The sequence below is a fragment of the Lactuca serriola genome, chromosome 3 (assembly GCF_051521515.1).
Source record: "Lactuca serriola cultivar US96UC23 chromosome 3, Lser_US96UC23_V15, whole genome shotgun sequence".
NCBI lineage: Eukaryota > Viridiplantae > Streptophyta > Magnoliopsida > Asterales > Asteraceae > Lactuca > Lactuca serriola.
The window spans coordinates 75,351,889-75,370,591 of record NC_136410.1 but is presented as its reverse complement, the minus strand read 5'-3'; the positions used below and the strand labels follow the sequence as shown (position 1 = coordinate 75,370,591).

Here is an 18,703-nt window from a genome sequence, read left to right as displayed (position 1 = left end):
ATGACCTCCGTAGTCGATCAGAGATTGTGCCAGTTCCTTAGCACTTTCAAAGGTGTCAGGTTTAGAAGCTAACACGCTTGATCGCATTTGGGGCGTCAGTCCCCAGATGTACCTTTCTATCTTCTTGCTCTCGGGAGCAATCATATCTGGACAAAGGATTGCCAGCTCGCAGAATCTGTTGGTATAAGTAGCGATGTCGGTACCAACCATTCCGAGAGTCCATAGCTCGTGTTCAAGCTTTTGAATCTCTCCCCGTGGGCAGTATTCTCTCATCATCATGGCCTTCAAGTTCTCCCAGCTTATGGAGTTTGCCACGATTAGGGTGAGTACTTTAACGTGGCCATTCCACCAAGTTAAAGCTTTATCGAGAAGGGTGAAAGTTGCAAATTTGACCTTGCTGTGCTCGGGGCAGGAGCATATTTCAAAGACTGCCTCCGTCCTTTCGATCCACTGCCTCAGGGCCATCACACCACCAGTACCATAAAACATCCGGGGCTTGGCATTAGTGAAGTCCTTATAGGTGCATTCTCGAGGTGGTCCATGACTCTCGCCATGGTTGGATAGGTGTGTGCCAGATCCCGAGCCATTAGTACTCGAGTTATTGATCTGTGACATGGCAGCTGCCACTGCCGCGGTGACTGCTGCTTGAAACATAACAGCATCAAATTGAGGTGGTGGAGGTGGTGGTGGTATAGGTGCTTCCTCACCGTTGTTTCGCCTTGGATTCCTACGCGGAGGCATCCTTCAACTATAGATTGAAAAGACAAGGATAAGAATTTCATAGAATGGAAAAAATGTATGTGTCTCATGAACTAAATCGCTATAGTTCAACAACAGATGAAAGTATAAGTCTTAAAATAGAAAAATGAAAGTTATTTGTAAGACTGAAGGTATGAAACGAGTGTTTGGGTTCACAAAGACCATTCAATGTTCGAACGAAATACTCAACATAGTAGTAATAGTGCCACTTATATTAATATAAAAGTTGTTACCACGATCATGAAAATTTGACCCCCATAAGGGTCTCCGATTACAAAGTTCGAGAAATTTAAAGACTTTTAGCCGAGGTCCTAAGCTATAACAAAATTTGAGTCCTAGACAAGCACTACTTGCGTCGAAGGTTGCGCTTGGAGCTTGACTCCGTATCTGATTGCTTTGACTCCATTAGACGCCTATCGAAAGCGGCTTGTTGTTCCCTTAGTTCGGCGAGGGCTGCAATCATTTGCGCTTGAAACGATTCAGCTTGGAATTGGGCGTTGTCTTGCATCTTGTCCAGCCTACGAATGTCAGAAGTGTGAACCTGCACTTCCACGTTGATATCCCGGAGTCGACTAGCTTGTACTCCAGACTGATAGGACTGATTGGCTAACTTACCCACCATTACCGGGAGTGCTCGATCAGCCGAACCTCCGCCGCGGACATCATAGAATTCCCGGCACATGCCGTAGGGAGGGCGTAGGTTTTGCTGTTGGCTCCAATGGTGGAGGTGACTTCCCCAGACGGGAGTCGGTCCTTGAAAGTTCCTTATGAAGACGGAAGGTTGAATGGGTGGTGGATCGATAACTTCCGGCTCTGAGTCGGTACCGGAGTCATCACCCACTTCTATGGGTTCCTCGTCCTCTTCGGGATCATCTTCGATCCATCCTCCGTTGCCTTGGTTGGGAAAGTAGGGGTCGCCAGGGTGGTGAAATCCAGCCATTTGACTGTACGAGAAAAAGGGGTTATAAGAATTGAGTAAAGCCGGAACATGTAAAACATGTAAGTTAAACTAGTTTAGATAGCAAATACTCCTATAGTATTTAAGTGCTTGTGTTTGATTCTTGTAATGGTTTGGTAAGTTTTGACTTGTTGCTTACTACGATTATTCCTCGATATACGTTGGTCCAATCTTGGGCAAATATAGTTGATCACGCTATATTTGTCCAAAATCTGATTACATATATCGAGCCCCAATCGTAGTGTCAACTTGTCTAAATACTTGTATAGTTGTATAACATGAAAATAGTTCGTGGTAGGCATGTATTTGTACTTAAATGAACTACCAATTTAAGTTGAACGAAATGCTGCTTAAGTGTAAAAAGAAAATTTGTTTTGTCAGAGAGTATTAGTCCCCTAAGCATTTATAGTTTGTATATCTTATGTGGTTCGATATACTTAGTTCACTATAAACATTGCTCTGATACCAATCTGTCACACCCCCAAACCTGAACGGCGGAAACGTTCAGGGGCGGATGACTTCATGTGGTAACGTAACAAATGAATACATAGTAAAGAAAGCAATACAACCATCATATATATAATTGAAAGTTTACATTTGTCAAAAGTTACATGTTCAAAACTCAATTACAATATGATGTCAAAATACGAGATTAAACTGGCGCCGCAGCATCCCTTCATCAAAAGCGAAATGAATACCTGAAATTACTGATTTCCTGGGACATACAAGTAATTTTGAAAGAGTAGATCAGCATTTAAGCTGGTGAATTTCATAAGTATTTAAGTGACAATGTTTGAATGAACTGAAATGTTTTATCTTCGTTTGTTTGTGGTTAGAAAATCCAATATTTTCTACTAGTATAAAAGTAGCCTTCACTCAAGACCAATGTTTGTTTCTAAAATGTATGTAAATGTAAAAGAACCAATGAATTTGAAAACCTTGTAAATCAATGCATTTTAATACCCCTTGTGAGTTTTATAACCATACTATTGACTCTGAATGCCTATACACAACGTTCTTCAGGCGTTGAAATGTTATGACGTTTGTCACCCCAAACGGTGGACTGCAGCTAACAGTCAGGGCGCGGGTTTGTCAAGCCCGTATAGATCTATACACAAACACCATGCTCCCCCTCCAAGGGATTCTGGTATATAATACAGGACTTGAAATGTGTACTCGAACGTACATGAAGTTAGTGTCTCACAAATCCGTGGTATAAAAACAGATCTACTTGTTAAAATGTTACGTTTGTTCTTGTACACGAAAGTGAACTTCTTGAAATATGTGATTCTACTACATAAGAGTTAGAAATTTGTTTCGTAAAACCATACCTATTATAGTTTCCAAAAAGCGTGTCTTGTTTGTTTAGAAACATTGAGAAAAGGAATCGCTTGTTTATGAAAGTATAGATTTTTGGGTGTAGAGTCTAGGATAGACAAGAAAAATCTCAGAACAGATTAGTTTATACATGCATTACAACAACATTATATTTTTAAAAGGGAAAATGCTATTGTGACATATGTTATATATATACATATATACATATATATATAAGTTCCTTTAAATGTTTATAAATCGCATGTGATTTGAATATATAACAGTATATAAAAGAATTTCTTTATGTAACGCACGATAATACTCGTGTGTTTTACTTGTAATCCCCCCCTTTGAAAGCATATAAAAGTATTTAGACTAATTAAAAAGGTTGATTTAGGGGTATGAAACTCACTTGAAAGTTTGAAGATAGCGAGATGGAAAACCGGGCAGAGTTTCGTCTCGGGAAACGGATTTTCCTCGGGATTCTCGGGAATCTCGGGAGTAAAATCGACCTTCGGGACTTGAGCCAAAAAGACCAGAGCTTCGGGTTTGAACGGACACGGAAAACGAGGCAAAGTTGGGAGAGAGAGAAGAGAAATGAACCCTTTCTTTGGAAACCCTCGCATTCTATTTATAGGAAGGCTGGTCTGCCTCGGTACGCGGGGCGTACGCTCGTACGCGCTGCATACGCGTACGTCATGCATGACCGAAGCCTCGACTGCCTCGGTTCGGATGGGACGGGTTGTTGGGTTCTCGGGTCGGATGGGACGGGTTGCTGGGGAGGTGGGTCGGATGGGACGCCGGGTCGGATGGGACGTCGGGTCGGACGGGTCGGACGGGTCGGATGGATCGGATTCCTCGGATATGGCGACGTGGACGATCCGAGGCCAATCCTCTCGGTTACGCGGGGCGTACAGGAGTACGCAGCGCGTACTTCGGAGGAGGATGCTGACTCCCCTTCGGATAATATCCGAATTTTGAATTAAATAAATAAATAATATATTTAATAAACTTCAAAAATCCATATCTTCTTCATACGAACTCCGTTTTCGATGGTCTTTATATCCTCGCGTAGGTGAGACTACGCTCTACAACTTTCGTTTAGACACCGTCGGCAAATTCCAAAATTATATTTTTATTATTTATTAAAAATCCATCGTGTTTAAGGAATTTCTTAGAAAATTCATAACTTCTTTATCTGATGTCGGTTTTTGCCAGACTTTTTACCGCTGGAATACCATTGTCGAGACCTTCGATTCTCGTTTAGGTCATTCCGGCCAAAAGTTGCTCGATCTCCGATTCGAGTTTTTAGCGGTCTGTTGCTAAGCCGAACTTGGAAAAATCACATCTTCGCTATATGAAGTCGGATTTGGGCGTTCTTTTCACATACGATCATGGTTCAAAGACATTTAATCATAGAAGGAAATTAAATAGAACTATTTGTACGTTTTATTATGAAAGTAAATTTTATTACTTAGAAGCGGTTACAATACTTGACCCATTCTGGTCCTTACAAGGAGTTGAAATATCGGGTTGCCACACACCACAACCAGACGAGGAAAAGGAAATAAGGCCAAATCAATTATTCTAAGGCTATAAGATCCAAATCATATAAAATTTTAAAAGCATACACTTAGCAGTTACAAATACCAATTATCATTCTCATTCCAGCATGGCATCCAATACTCCAAGGCTACAAGCATTACATATCAGGTCAATCTATCGCTGACTACTCAACATTAGCATGCAAGTCTACCAGCTCATACAACATATAAAGGCATATCTCTTAGCCCTAGCTAGCATGCGATTCTTAGATTCATAAACCAAATCATTACAGATAGCATATATGGGTATTCTAGGGAAACTTGCTTCAGCTCGGCCGATTACATGCACCACACCCTTTCTTGTCTTAGAAAACTTTTCCTTGAAAACATTTTTCTTTTTGAAAACTTTACAGATCCTTAGTTTGAGTTCAAACACACCCGAAAGTATGTCCAAATCCTTTAAACCAAGACTCTAATACCAACTTGTAACGACCCAAAAATCAAGGGTAAAAGTTTCATTTTTAATATAGCTAAAACATTGATACCATTTATTTCAAACATTTCAAAACATTGTTAATTAAAACATTTATCAGAGTCCATCCTAAAAATCATTCAATGCGGAAAACATAGGTGTGTGCACTACGATCAATCCGAGCCCTTCTTTTCCAAATCGATGATACCTGAAACCAAAACTGTAAACCGTAAGCACAAAGCATAGTGAGTTCCCTAGAGCATACCCCACACAATCCACATAACCATTTAATCCTTATCAACTATAACTGCTACATACACCATAACAATCGCATAAGCATGCATATACACATATAAAGATGCCATGGAAACCCTCCAAGGTCTTATTCACATACTCTCATAAATCATATCAACTACACAATCCATGCATATAAACATATAGGGAAGCCATGGAAACCCACCAAGGTCTTACATCGGGTGCCATTGGAACCCCCATGTGGTCTTAGCCCACTCCCATGAGAACCCCCACATGGTCTTAACCAAGAAATCCATAGGAACCCCCACATGGTCTTAGATCACTGCCATGGAAACCCCCACATGGTCTTAGTGTAACATCCTGAAATATCAAGAGTAGAGTTGAAGGGCTAAAAGTGTAAATTGGGAAAGAGCAACTCGGCGAGTCCATGGGTGGACTCGGCGAGTAGAGTCGCGACTTGGTCGCGTGTTAAGTAGCCGACTCGGCGAGTCAGTAAGATGGACTCGGCGAGTAGGCGCTGAGTGGAGAAAACCCTAATTCTCGGGGTTGAGCCCTATATAAAGAACATAACATCCATTCCCCCAGCCTCTTTACTCATCCTTAAGTCTAGAAACCCTAACCTTCGTATTTGAGTGGATCAAGTTGCATTTGGGAGCTTGGAGAAGCAATTGTTGAGGAAATCTTGAAGAAGAAGAGGCTTGGAGCAAGGGGCTTTGCTTGGATTCGAGTTCCATTGCAGTTGGGGCGTTCTTTTAAGGTAATATCTCGTCATTGGGCTGTTACTCTTATGGATTCATCATTTTGGGGTTTGTGGGGAGCTTATCTTGGTATGTTTTGGAGTTTGGAAGTTAGATCTGAGGTTGCTACCTCAGATCTGGAGTGGTGATGGTCCTAATGTGCATAAAGTCCCTGTGTTGAGTGTTGGGTGAAGCTATCATGTCCCAAACCTTAGCCCTAATGTGCAAAATGCATAGATCTCTTTGGATTCACGTAAAGTTTGCCACTTTACGTGATGGATGGGTTGTAGGAGGCTAGATCTATGTTTTGGATCAATTGCATGGCCTGGAATGCTTCTGTATGGATTCAGACCGGTGGTACTCGGCGAGTCACATGGGTGGACTCGACGAGTTGCTTGAAGATGAGCTGGAACTCGACGAGTTGGATGAACAACTCGGCGAGTTGGTTGAAGATAGCCTTAGACTCGGCGAGTCTGTTCTTGGACTCGGTGAGTCTTGTCGAAGAGTCCTAATATTTTCTGGTTGAGTCGAGAATCGGCGAGTCAAGGGATGACTCGGTGAGTTGTGGGCGAGTGGACTCAGAGTTGATGGACTCAACGAGTCTCGGAGTGACTCGGCGAGTTAGGTCGCGGATTGAAGGAAGTTCTGAGTATGGGGACTCGACGAGTCATCGGGTTGACTCGGCAAGTAGAGTCAGTCAGGGGTTGAGTTTGACCTTGTCTAAAGGTTGACCAGTTGTCTTTTAGGGGTATTTTGGTAATTAAGGGTATTTATTGACTTGAGTGTGTTGGTGTTCAGTGGAGGAGCTCGTGTCGGAGCTTGGAGCAGCGGGATATTATCCTTTCAGCCGGCAGTTTCGAGGTGAGTTATCCTCACTATATCAACAGGGTCTAAGGCACCAAGGTCGGCCCTTATCGGATTGAGATCCGGGTAGTTGTTGTTATGTTGTTGCTGTGATATGTTTGCATCCTGTGAGCTAGGATGGTATATGTTAGAGACCTAATTAAGATCGGTATCCTGAGAGATTGGGAGATGCTATGCTAGTGACCTGTTAGGTCGGTATCCTGGTTAGAATGATGATATGTTATGTGATCTGTTTGATCTGCTTGTTGACTGTGAATTGCTATATGATTGTATGTATATGTGGACATGGTTGTTTGGACTGGAGTTGGGTTGAGGCGGGTCCTGCTTTATGCTGTAGGCCAAGATACCCATGGCGGACCGGTTATTTTGAAGGCCCAGCGAGCGGTCCGGATAGGCTGTAGGCCCCAAGGGGGTGGACCAGACGTGCCGAGGCTCGGAGAGTGGACCAGGCAGACTGAAGGCCCGGTGTGGGCGGACCAGTCATACTGTAGACTCAGAGAGTGGACCAGGTGGATTGAAATCCCGGTGCGGGCGGACCAATCACACTGCAGACTCGATGTATGTGGTTAGATTCGGAGAGTGGACCAGGTGGATTGACTGCCCGGTGCAGGCGGACCAATCACACTGTAGACTCGAGGTTTATGGCTAGACTCAGAGGGTGGACCAGGTGGACTGTAGGCCGGTGCGGCGGACCAGTCACACAGTAGACCCGAAGTGCATGGCTGTTCTGTGATCAGATATGTTGTGGCATGTTATGCGTGTATGGTGTATGTGGTTGGTATTTTGGGGATATCTTACTAAGCTTTCGGGCTTACAGTTGTGGTTTCATGTTTTTCAGGTTCTTTAGGAGACCGTGACAAGGCGAAGGCGTGATCGTACCACTCCTCATGATTTTGTAGTAATGTGATTCTGGGAATACGTTAAATGTTTTAGTATTGAAAACCTTTTTGTAAAGATTTAATGGAATCGAGCTGTTTTGAAAATTTTAAAATTGGTTGTATTTTTCGGTCGTTACAAGTTGGTATCAGAGCCTTGGTTTGAGTGAATTGGAGGAACATTCGTGTGACTCCAGTCTCAAATCGAGGAGAGTTTTCAAAAGAGTATTTAAAATGGTTTTCAAAATGAGTAAGGGAGGAAGCGGTGGTACGATCAGCCGGAGCCAGTAAGTAACCCCAAAATACCATGCATGTTATTTGTTTTTGAGCTTTGATAGAATAGCATGCTAGTGATAGGCTAGGGATCTTCAGGATTTCATGATAATGTTGCATGATTTGTGATGCCTGTAGCCTAGGGTTCCTTATGGGAGATTTTAAGTGTTCCTCTAGTGGTGAGGGTTGAGCGTTGTTATGCATGTTTCTCTAGGGTGTTGTGGTAGTACTTCATACAAATATGGGTAGGTGTGGAAGGTAGTATGGGCTCGTACTACTGAAAGCACAGGACCCATACGCATATCAGGGAAACCATGATCTCTAGGGTTGGGTTGAGAGAGTTCGATCCCAGGATTGTGGGAAGAGTCTGAGATTTTGTGTGGTGTTTTTCAGTATGGAGATTCCGAGGCATGATGAGAGCGGATCCGGATCAGGATCGGGAGCAGGAGAGAGAGTTCCAGGCGGATCGGTACCGCCCGAGGTTATCGGTCAGATGAGCACGTGCAAGTTGGATACGAGGATTCGTGAGATCCTGCGTGATGAGATTGCTGAGTTGTTCCAGGCTGAGTTGCCGGAGCTGTTTGGGTCGATCAAGACCGCCATGGTTGAGTATTTTGATGAGCGCTATGCGGCTCTCACAGAGACGGCTGCCGCGGCAGCTACAGCGGCTGTAGCGGCGGCAGGGGGAGGAGCTGGTCGGGGCTTTCAGTATCGGGACTTCGATAATACGAAGCCTCCCACCTTCGATGGAGTTCAGGACCCGATCGTCGCTATGAGATGGTTATCATACGTGGAGGGGTGTTTCTTCACGTGTTCATGCACTGCTGATCAGAGGGTGAGGTGTGATCTGAACCTGTTGAGGCTCGGGGCGAAGGATTGGTGGAGATTGACCATGGGGTCATTCGGATGCGCAGAGGGCTGCAGTTTCATGGGATCAGTTCAGAGAAATGTTCAGCACTCGTTATGTTCCGCAAGTTGAGAAGGAAAGATTGGCTCAGGAGTTCCTTGAGCTGAAGCAGGGTTCGGAGTCGGTGACTGAGATCACCAGGATGTTCACTGAGAGGGTGATGTTTTGCCCAGAGTTCGCTTTGGAGCAGGCTCAGATGTCTCGATATCTGAGCATGCTCAAGACGGACATCAGACAGTTTGTGTCTGCGCAGAGGTGCGAGACCTTGTTGGAGTTGTAGGAGGCCGCTAGGCGGCGTGAGTTAGAGATTGAGTTGCAGTTGCGTGAGCTGAGACAGGCTCCGGTGCAGTCGCAGACGGCGCCGAAACGGTCCAAGACCGTTGATGTTAGAGTGGGGGATCTGAGCAGCCACACTTGTGGGAAGTGTGGGAGGGGTCACACCGGAGTTTGTATGTCCGGTGGTGCATGCCGCAAGTGCGGAAAGGAGGGGCACTATGCGAGGGATTGTCGGCAGTCAGCACCGGTTCAGGATTTGAGGATTTGTTATCATTGTCATCAGATTGGACATTTGAGGGTCAACTGTCCACAGCTTGCTGCAGGACCTGTGCAGGCTCCAGCACCGGCCACTTTGAGGATCACAGGTGGGGGTCAGGATGGAGCGGAGCCCCCAAGGGCTCAGGGTCGTGCTTATCAGCTTGCGGCAGAGGAGGTCAGAGCAGTGCCGGATGCAGCTGCGGGTATGTTTCTTCCTTGATATCTTGTTAACTTGTGATTATTGTGGTGTATTGTTTATGTGCTGGTATCTTTGTGTGGTTTTCGATGCGGTATTCGTCGTTTTGAGGGTTGTGATCTGGTTATGGGTTATTATTTTGGGAATTTCGTTGGTTATCATCCATGAGAGTTATTAGTGGGAACCTGGGATTGGTTGGAAGGTCGGGTAGCATTTGCTTTCTGAGGAGTGGTTAGATGCAGATTGAGTTTCTTTCGAACGGGTTAATCAGTGTTAATGTGAGATCTCGTTAAGATTGTTTATGCTTGTGGGAAGCAGTCCGCGTGTAAGTGTTTTCTTTGTGCAGAGTTGTTCTGGGAGGTCGGTGATGGCAACTGGTGGTCGTTAATCAGTGCTACAAATGGGGGAGAATTGGAGAATTCTCTGAGAGATCGATGAGTATTTGAGGGTGCTTAGCTGTTGGGATTCAGCAGTGTTTTGTCAGCCCAGAGTATTGGCTGATAGGAGCAAGTGCCGGGCATGCGGGGCGGGATACAGACCTAGGGCATTTGATTGTGGAGGGCCTGGGAGCAGGCCGGGATCAAGCATGTGCGATTGAGATAGAGTTCGGAACCCTTAAAGGGCTAGAACAGTACACATAAGAGGATTTCCGGGAGTGATAGCCCGGAATGATGAATGCTAGTTGAGCGGTCCGGATAGACTGAAGGCCGGTAGGCGTACCAGTCAGGCCGAAGGCTCGGAGAACGGTCCAACCAAACTGAAGGCACTGAGAGCGGTCCAGATTGGCTGAAGGTTCTCAGAGTGGTCCAGATTGGCTGAAGTCCTGGTGAGGCGGTCCAGTCATGCTGAAGACTCTGCAGGTATTGTTGGATCGGTTCGAGGATATGGATTGAGTATGTTACAGTGTGATTGCATTAGAAGGTCTAGCCCCGGGTGGTGATCTTGATTAGTTGAGATAGTGCATGGGCTTGAGAGCCCCTGCGATGAGAGTCAGAGTATGTGTGTTGGATGGATAGCGGATACGCTATAAAAGGGTGGTGTAGCATTGGGCGAGCACCGTGACACTTGTTGAAGTGACAATGTGGCCAAGTGGATTCCTTGGTAAAGGAAAAGAGAGAGGTGTGTAACTCCGAGAGGGAGTGCAAGTTCACGAAAGTGAAAGCGGCAGAGCAGAGTTATGATTAGAGTAATTCGAGTATGGTTATTGAGCAGCGTGTGTGCGGCAGTGGAATAGAAGCTCATCCGGTTTAGGATGTCTGCTGAGGTCGCGGAAGGAATTCCGCAGGTGTAGAGCCAAGAGGCTCGGAAGGGATGTAGGGAGAGAGTCTTGGGCTCTCAGTGTGATTCTGATCAGGGTATTGGGTATGTATTAGTGGTTCATCTTGGGGGATGTTTGAGGATATCATCAGTGTATCGGGCTTTCCCAACCTGAGGGTGCTAGAGCTAGTTCAGCATGTGTATGTGATTACAAGAGGAGAACTCGTGGGAGTTGCTCTGAGATTGAAGAATGGGTCTTTCCGTCAGCATGGAATGGATAGAGTGGGATTCGGATCGGGGATCCGATGGTTCATGGTTTTCTAGCCCATATGGGTTGAGTGATTGTTGAGATTTGGGGCAGTGATGCATCATGGGTAATTCTCGGTTGTTGAGTGTGATTATCAGAGGGTACAGCCGGTGCCCGGCTTGAGACGGTGGTCAAGACACCGTAAGGAAGGAGAAAACGGGTTTCTGGTTCTATGGTTGTGTTTTGAGAAACCTGGTTGGATTAATGCCAGGTGGTGCATGACAGGAGTATTTCTAAGAGTTGTGTTGTCGTAGGCTTCGAGGACGAAGCCTAATTTAAGTGGGCGAGAATTGTAACATCCCGAAATATCAAGAGTAGAGTTGAAGGGCTAAAAGAGTAAATTGGGAAAGAGCGACTCGACGAGTCCATGGGTGGACTCGGCGAGTAGAGTCGCGACTTGGTCGCGTGTTAAGTAGCCGACTCGGCGAGTCAGTAAGATGGACTCGGCGAGTAGGCGCTGAGTGGAGAAAACCCTAATTCTCGGGGTTGAGCCCTATATAAAGAACATAACATCCATTCCCCCAGCCTCTTTACTCATCCTCAAGTCCAGAAACCCTAACCTTCGTATGTGAGTGGATCAAGTTGCATTTGGGAGCTTGGAGAAGCAATTGTTGAGGAAATCTTGAAGAAGAAGAGGCTTGGAGCAAGGGGCTTTACTTGGATTCGAGTTCCATTGCAGTTGGGGCGTTCTTTTAAGGTAATATCTCGTCCTTGGGCTGTTACTCTTATGGATTCATCATTTTGGGGTTTGTGGGGAGCTTATCTTGGTATGTTTTGGAGTTTGGAAGTTAGATCTGAGGTTGCTACCTCAGATCTGGAGTGGTGATGGTCCTAATGTGCATAAAGTCCCTGTGTTGAGTGTTGGGTGAAGCTATCATGTCCCAAACCTTAGCCCTAATGTGCAAAATGCATAGATCTCTTTGGATTCACGTAAAGTTTGCCACTTTACGTGATGGATGGGTTGTAGGAGGCTAGATCTATGTTTTGGATCAATTGCATGGCCTGGAATGCTTCTGTATGGATTCAAAACGGTGGTACTCGGCGAGTCACATGGGTGGACTCGACGAGTTGCTTGAAGATGAGCTGGAACTCGACGAGTTGGATGAACAACTCGGCGAGTAGGTTGAAGATATCCTTAAACTCGGCGAGTCTGTTCTTGGACTCGGTGAGTCTTGTCGAAGAGTCCCAATATTTTCTGGTTAAGTCGAGAATCGGCGAGTCAAGGGATGACTCGGTGAGTTGTGGGCGAGTGGACTCAGAGTTGATGGACTCGATGAGTCTCGGAGTGACTCGGCGAGTTAGGTCGCGGATTGAAGGAAGTTCTGAGTATGGGGACTCGGCGAGTCATCGGGTTAACTCGGCGAGTAGAGTCGGTTAGGGGTTGACTTTGACCTTGTCCAAAGGTTGACCAGTTGTCTTTCAGGGGTATTTTGGTAATTAAGGGTATTTATTGAGTTGAGTGTGTTGGTGTTCAGTGGAGGAGTTCGTGTCGGAGCTTGGAGCAGCGGGATCTTATCCTTTCAGCCGACAGTTTCGAGGTGAGTTATCCTCACTATATCAACAGGGTCTAAGGCACCAAGGTCGGCCCTTATCGGATTGAGATCCGGGTAGTTGTTGTTATGTTGTTGTTGTGATATGTTTGCATCCTGTGAGCTAGGATGGTATATGTTAGAGACCTGATTGAGATCGGTATCCTGAGAGATAGGGAGATGTTATGCTAGTGACCTGTTAGGTCGGTATCCTGGTTAGGATGATGATATGTTATGGGATATGTTTGATCTGCTTGTTGACTGTGAATTGCTATATGATTGTATGTATCTGTGCACATGGTTGTTTGGACTAGAGTTGGGTTGAGGCGGGTCCTGCTTTATGCTGTAGGCCAAGATACCCAGGGCGGACCGGTTGTTCCGAAGGCCCAGCGAGCGGTCCGGATAGGCTGTAGGCCCCAAGAGGGCAGACCAGACGTGCCGAGGCTCGGAGAGTGGACCAGGCATACTGTAGACTCAGAGAGTGGTCCAGGTGGATTGAAGGTCCGGTGCAGGCGGACCAATCACAGTGCAGACTCGATGTATGTGGTTAGATTCGGAGAGTGAACCAGGTGGATTGAAGGCCTAGTGCGGGCGGACCAATCACACTGTAGACTCGAGGTTTATGGCTAGACCCAGAGGGTGGACCAGGTGGACTGTAGGCCGGTGCGGCGGACCAGTCACACAGTAGACCCGAAGTGCATGGCTGTTCTGTGATCAGATATGTTGTGGCATGTTATGCGTGTATGGTGTATGTGGTTGGTATTTTAGGGATATCTCACTAAGCTTTCGGGCTTACAGTTGTGGTTTTATGTTTTTCAGGTTCTTCAGGAGACCGTGGTAAGGCGAAGGCGTGATCGTACCGCTCCTCATGATTTTGTAGTAATGTGATTCTGGGAATACGTTAAATGTTTTGGTATTGAAAACCTTTTTGTAAATATTTAATGGAATCGAGCTGTTTTTGAAAAATTTAAAATTGGTTGTATTTTTCGGTCGTTACACTTAGCTTGGAATGCCAAGGGAACCCCCTTATGGTCTTATATCCCACTGCCTCGGGAACCCCCGAGGTCTTTCATGCAAACAACACAGAGTCAACTAGCACACCGCATGTCAAAGAAATATCTAGCATGCCACATATCACATAATGGCTAGCATACCACATAACACATATAACTAATTGCCATGGGAACCCCTACATGGTCTTAGTCTACTGCCTCAGGAACCCCCCGAGGTCTTCCACATAATCAGCTAGCATATCACATATCATAAAATGGGCCAGCCTTGGTGCCTTAGACCCATTGGTATGGTGAGGAGACTCACCTCACACTGTAGAAGCTCCGCGAATGAATTCCTTAGCTGCTACCCCGACAGCTTCTCGAGCCGTCACTACCAAACAATATACCCATTTAGCAATTGGGTCCCATACCATAATCTTTAATCCATGCATGGGGTAAAATGACCATTCTACCCCTGGCCCGGTATGATCCAAAATTAAGGCCCAATCCCAAAACAAATGCCCGACACTATAATGTCCATAAGTCTTTTATTGGCCCAATTTCCAAATTGGGCCCAAACCCAATAGACCACGACGCCTAATTACCAAAAATTCCCTAAGACCTAATACATGGCCTAATTTTCCAATTTTGGCTCAAAACCATAATGGGCCTCCACAAATAAATATCAACCCCATAACCTGATGGCCTAACAGGACCTAAAACACAAAGTACAAAACCATAAAATCCATAAAGGCCCATGAATGGCCCAATTTTCCAAATTGGGCTCATGCTCCTTATTGGGCCTTAACCTAAGATCCAATCCTTCAATTAGTCCAAAACACAACCATTCTGATGGTCCATTAGGGCCCAAGAATCTAGGCCCCAAACAGATGGCCCAAAGCCGAAGCCCAAATTCCGAAACCCAACCTGACTGAGAATGCAGGGCGTACTCAGTAGTACGTTGCGCACACTCGCTTATTGGCTTGTACGCTGCACATACTGGCTTGTACGCCGAACATACTACCCTCTAGTCTCACTTCTACCATTAAGAACTTAATGCTTTTAGTCATAAGTCCAAACCATAGATCTAAGTCCCACATAATGTCTAAACGCATAAAGTCATTGACTTGGTGACTTTGCATGCCCCCAATAAGACCAAATAGCATTCTACTTTCATGGAAATGGCTCAAACTCCAACATAGATGGTCTTGAACTATAAAGGTACCAACTTTATGGACCTTGAACCTCAGAAACACTAAGAGGGGCAACTTAAAGCTCCTGGAATGAAATCAAGACCACTAGATCTCATACTTGGGACCAAAATGAACAAAACTCACAAATTTTAGATCTAAGAGATGAACGACCAAGTTTAAAGCTTTATACCTTCATTAAGTTGAGAATGAGTCCCAAAGGCCAGATCCATAAGCTCCTCCTTGATTCCCATCTTTGCAACAAGCTCCATTTTCTTGAAAATGGCCAAAACCTCCTAAAAATGGATTCCATAAGCTCAAAATGTCACCGTGAATGATATATGACGATTTATAGGGTTTTAGAGGGTGGAGACTAAAGATATTAGGGTTAGGTTATGAGATAAGGAGCTTAAATAGGGTCCGAGACCATAAAATGGGGATCTGATCTAACTGGAGTACGCCCAACGTACATATGGTATGCCCAGTGTACTCCTGGGAACATTCGCGACCATCATGGTTAGTACGCCCAGTGTACTCCAAGGTACGCCCCGCATACTCCCTTCTTTGCTTGTACGTCCCACGTACTCGGCTAAGCCTAAAAACCACGAAACTTCCGAAGGCCACAACTTCTTCGTTCTAAACCCGATTCTGGCAATCTTTATATCCACGGAAAGTTAACGAGAAGCCCTACACTTCTATTAACTCATACCTTTCTTGAAACCTTCCGAACAAAAACCCATTTTCCACAAAAGCCCGAACTGCCACTTTACCGAAATACCCCTTGGCTCCAAAACACGAACCGAACAACCGCACCCAAATGGGCCTAGATCTTACCTGCCCAAAAGTCATAATCCTTATAATGATCCACCTTCGGGCCACAACCTCACACTAGGAGTCAATTCGGAACAGGGTATTACATATATTCCCTTGAATCCTATAAATCTTGTTACATTGCAGAAAGGAGGGAAGTGAATCTTTTAAATGGGCGTGGAGATGTCACCCCATATCTGATCTAGCCATAAATGATCTAACAACTATGAACTTAATTTTATGTAATTACAAGTTTTTCTAGGGATAACATGGCTTTCGATGTAAACTTAATCTAGATGTGTGTTCACAGTGGAGGCAGCAAGAAGTCTAGTTGACTCAAAGATTACTTATAAGCATGGAGACCAAAATTGATTGGATTAAAATCGTCCAGGTGAAGGTGTTATGTTTTATTTGGAGAGCAAAGTTGGGGAGATCTGCTCTTGCAAAACATGGAGTTTGTATTTCATCGACATGGTGTTCACTCTATGACACACACACTACTACAAAATCAAAAATAAAATACGGTTGAAAAAGCAATTAAAATACGCACATTGAACCGTATTCTAATAGAACGTGTTTTATTTGAAGAAGCAATAAAATATGGTTGTAGAACCGTATTCTATTTAGATGATATAATATGGTAACTATGCATAGAATACGGTTGTAGAACCATAATCTATAAGAATATATAGTACGGTAATCTAAGTAATAGAATACTATTGAAGAACCATAATATATAAGAAGGTTTTGTACGCTAATTTAGGAAATAGAATACGGTTGTAAAACCGTAATGCATATATCTATTAATAAAAAAATCAAATATAAAATATTTTCTGATACCGATTATTCCGGTCTTCCACTTGATACATGGGTATACGTGTTTAATAAAATTCAAAAATGTAGTCATGAAAAATTATAAAATTGACAACTACAATAAAAAAATAAACATAAATACATTAGCTTTTAGGAACGATAATAACCACCTATTCCAAATAATAAAAAGTAACTATTACAAAATAGTATTTAAAAATAAAGTACAAAGACAAAATCATGCTAGACTCAAACGACAAAAAGAGAAAGACCATTGTTTTCATTGTAAACCTATGGCACCTAAAGAAAAGTAAAAAACAAATAAACTTCATTTACCTTTTTGCAGCTGTCCGATTACTATGGCTCCAATACTCAAAGTGGACTTGAACCAACAACAATGAAAAGCTAATCAAGAATCACAAGCAAAGATGAGTCAAGATTTTATCTTTTTATGTGTAAAAACAAAGAGCATGTGACACATGACTTTATTTAAACCGTACCAGTAAAAGAAAATCCTACTCCTCCCTTTCCGGAAGATTTATTCAGTAACTAGTAATGAAACATGAGTCAGTCAAAGCAAATATATCTGTAACAGTAACATGGGGTTTAAAGAGGGTCCTACATGAAGGGTTGATCTTTGGGTACCTGAACAAGGAAGCTAAAAGAAAACAGAGTTGACGGAATTGTGATTTAGAGGTTTGTTTGTTTTTTTTTTTTCAATATTAAAGTCGTTCAAGAAAAAGCAATTACCCTGTTTTGATCTAATAGAATCAATCAAACAATTTAATGCATAAATGGCAAAATCATATGGTTTGAAATTGATTTTATGGATGTAAGAAAGCAAGATGCAGAAAGAGGATATAATTGCTTAAAGAATACCTTGGAACAAACTGAGACAAAGTGTCTTCAGATCCAGATCATCACCATGTATGGTTCGGAAATCAGAATGAATACCACCGTCCCCAGATCACCTCAACGCAGAGACGAAAAACTGGGGTGGATTTTTCTTACATTTTTTTTAATGAAAGATGGATTGGCATTGAGGTGGATACGTATTTATATACAAGAATCCGTATAGAATAAGGTTATCGACCTACTATAACAGTGCCTAAATTTTAGGTATTATGGTTTAAATTATGTATGAAATACAGTTGTAAATGGATAAGTGTATCCCAATGTATTTTATTCCTTTTTTCCTGGACTACACCAAATAGATTACACAGTTGGTTTCTAATAAAACCGTATACTAAATCTTTACCTAAGCCGCTTAACATTATATAATACGAATTACTCTATAACTCGTATTATATATGCCATAAACAGTGGACCACCTTCTAGTAAGTTGATCGTTGCTACCTCTGCTCTTGATTGGTTTCTTAAATGGTATGGCATCCCGACAATAAATTTTAAATGTTGGTGAGTTGTTGGACTTTGGAGTGAGATGACATAATTGTCTAAAGAAATGCAAAAGATTAATGATCATACTTTATGGTTTGTTATGGCGAATTTGGAAAAGCACAAAATAATAAAATTTACAACAACGTGACTATATTAACCATTACAATAGCTGATGATGTAATATCTATGGTGTATTCTTGGCATAAATATAGGGGATCCTATAATACGTGTAAATGGATAAAGTGGTGTTTGTCCGAGTTCCATTGCTGTAATTTGTAAGCTGTAAGCTTCTTTTTGCCCCAGGCTAGTTTCTTGTTGTCGTGTGGCTTTTAATATTTTTTGCCGTTTTCAAGAAGAATATTAACGCATCAATTAATAATGGTTTCCGAGTCGTTATAATCAGGGACGGAGCCAAAATTTTAGAATAAATGGGGCTTATATTGAATAAAATATTAAACACTACTCTTAAGATTGAATGTCGTTCTCCGAACTCACGAATCCAACAATTTTATCTTATCTCTCTTAAATCCAACACTTCAATTTTTTTCAATGAAATTCAATATTGATTAACTCTTCCATAATAATATTTATTTGATGTTGTTGACTTGTATTATTAGCCTATTCCTTAATAATACCACAAACGGGATACAATTATTGGTTATAAACGTCTTCTTTTTGTCTGTAAAAAGAATCAATTACTTTTTCTTTTCACTTATGAT

General features: G+C 43.3%; 1 long non-coding RNA gene across 1 annotated transcript; it reads right to left on the bottom strand.

Annotated features, from left to right (window-relative positions):
* Nucleotides 1–4,692: 4,692 nt before the first annotated feature.
* LOC145094523 (uncharacterized) lies at nucleotides 4,693–17,623 on the bottom strand. The gene is made up of 4 exons (XR_013703394.1): nucleotides 17,466–17,623; nucleotides 17,087–17,135; nucleotides 16,923–16,991; nucleotides 4,693–5,258 (listed from the first exon to the last, which is right to left on the bottom strand). It is a non-coding gene; the product is annotated as an uncharacterized LOC145094523 (long non-coding RNA).
* Nucleotides 17,624–18,703: the final 1,080 nt, after the last annotated feature.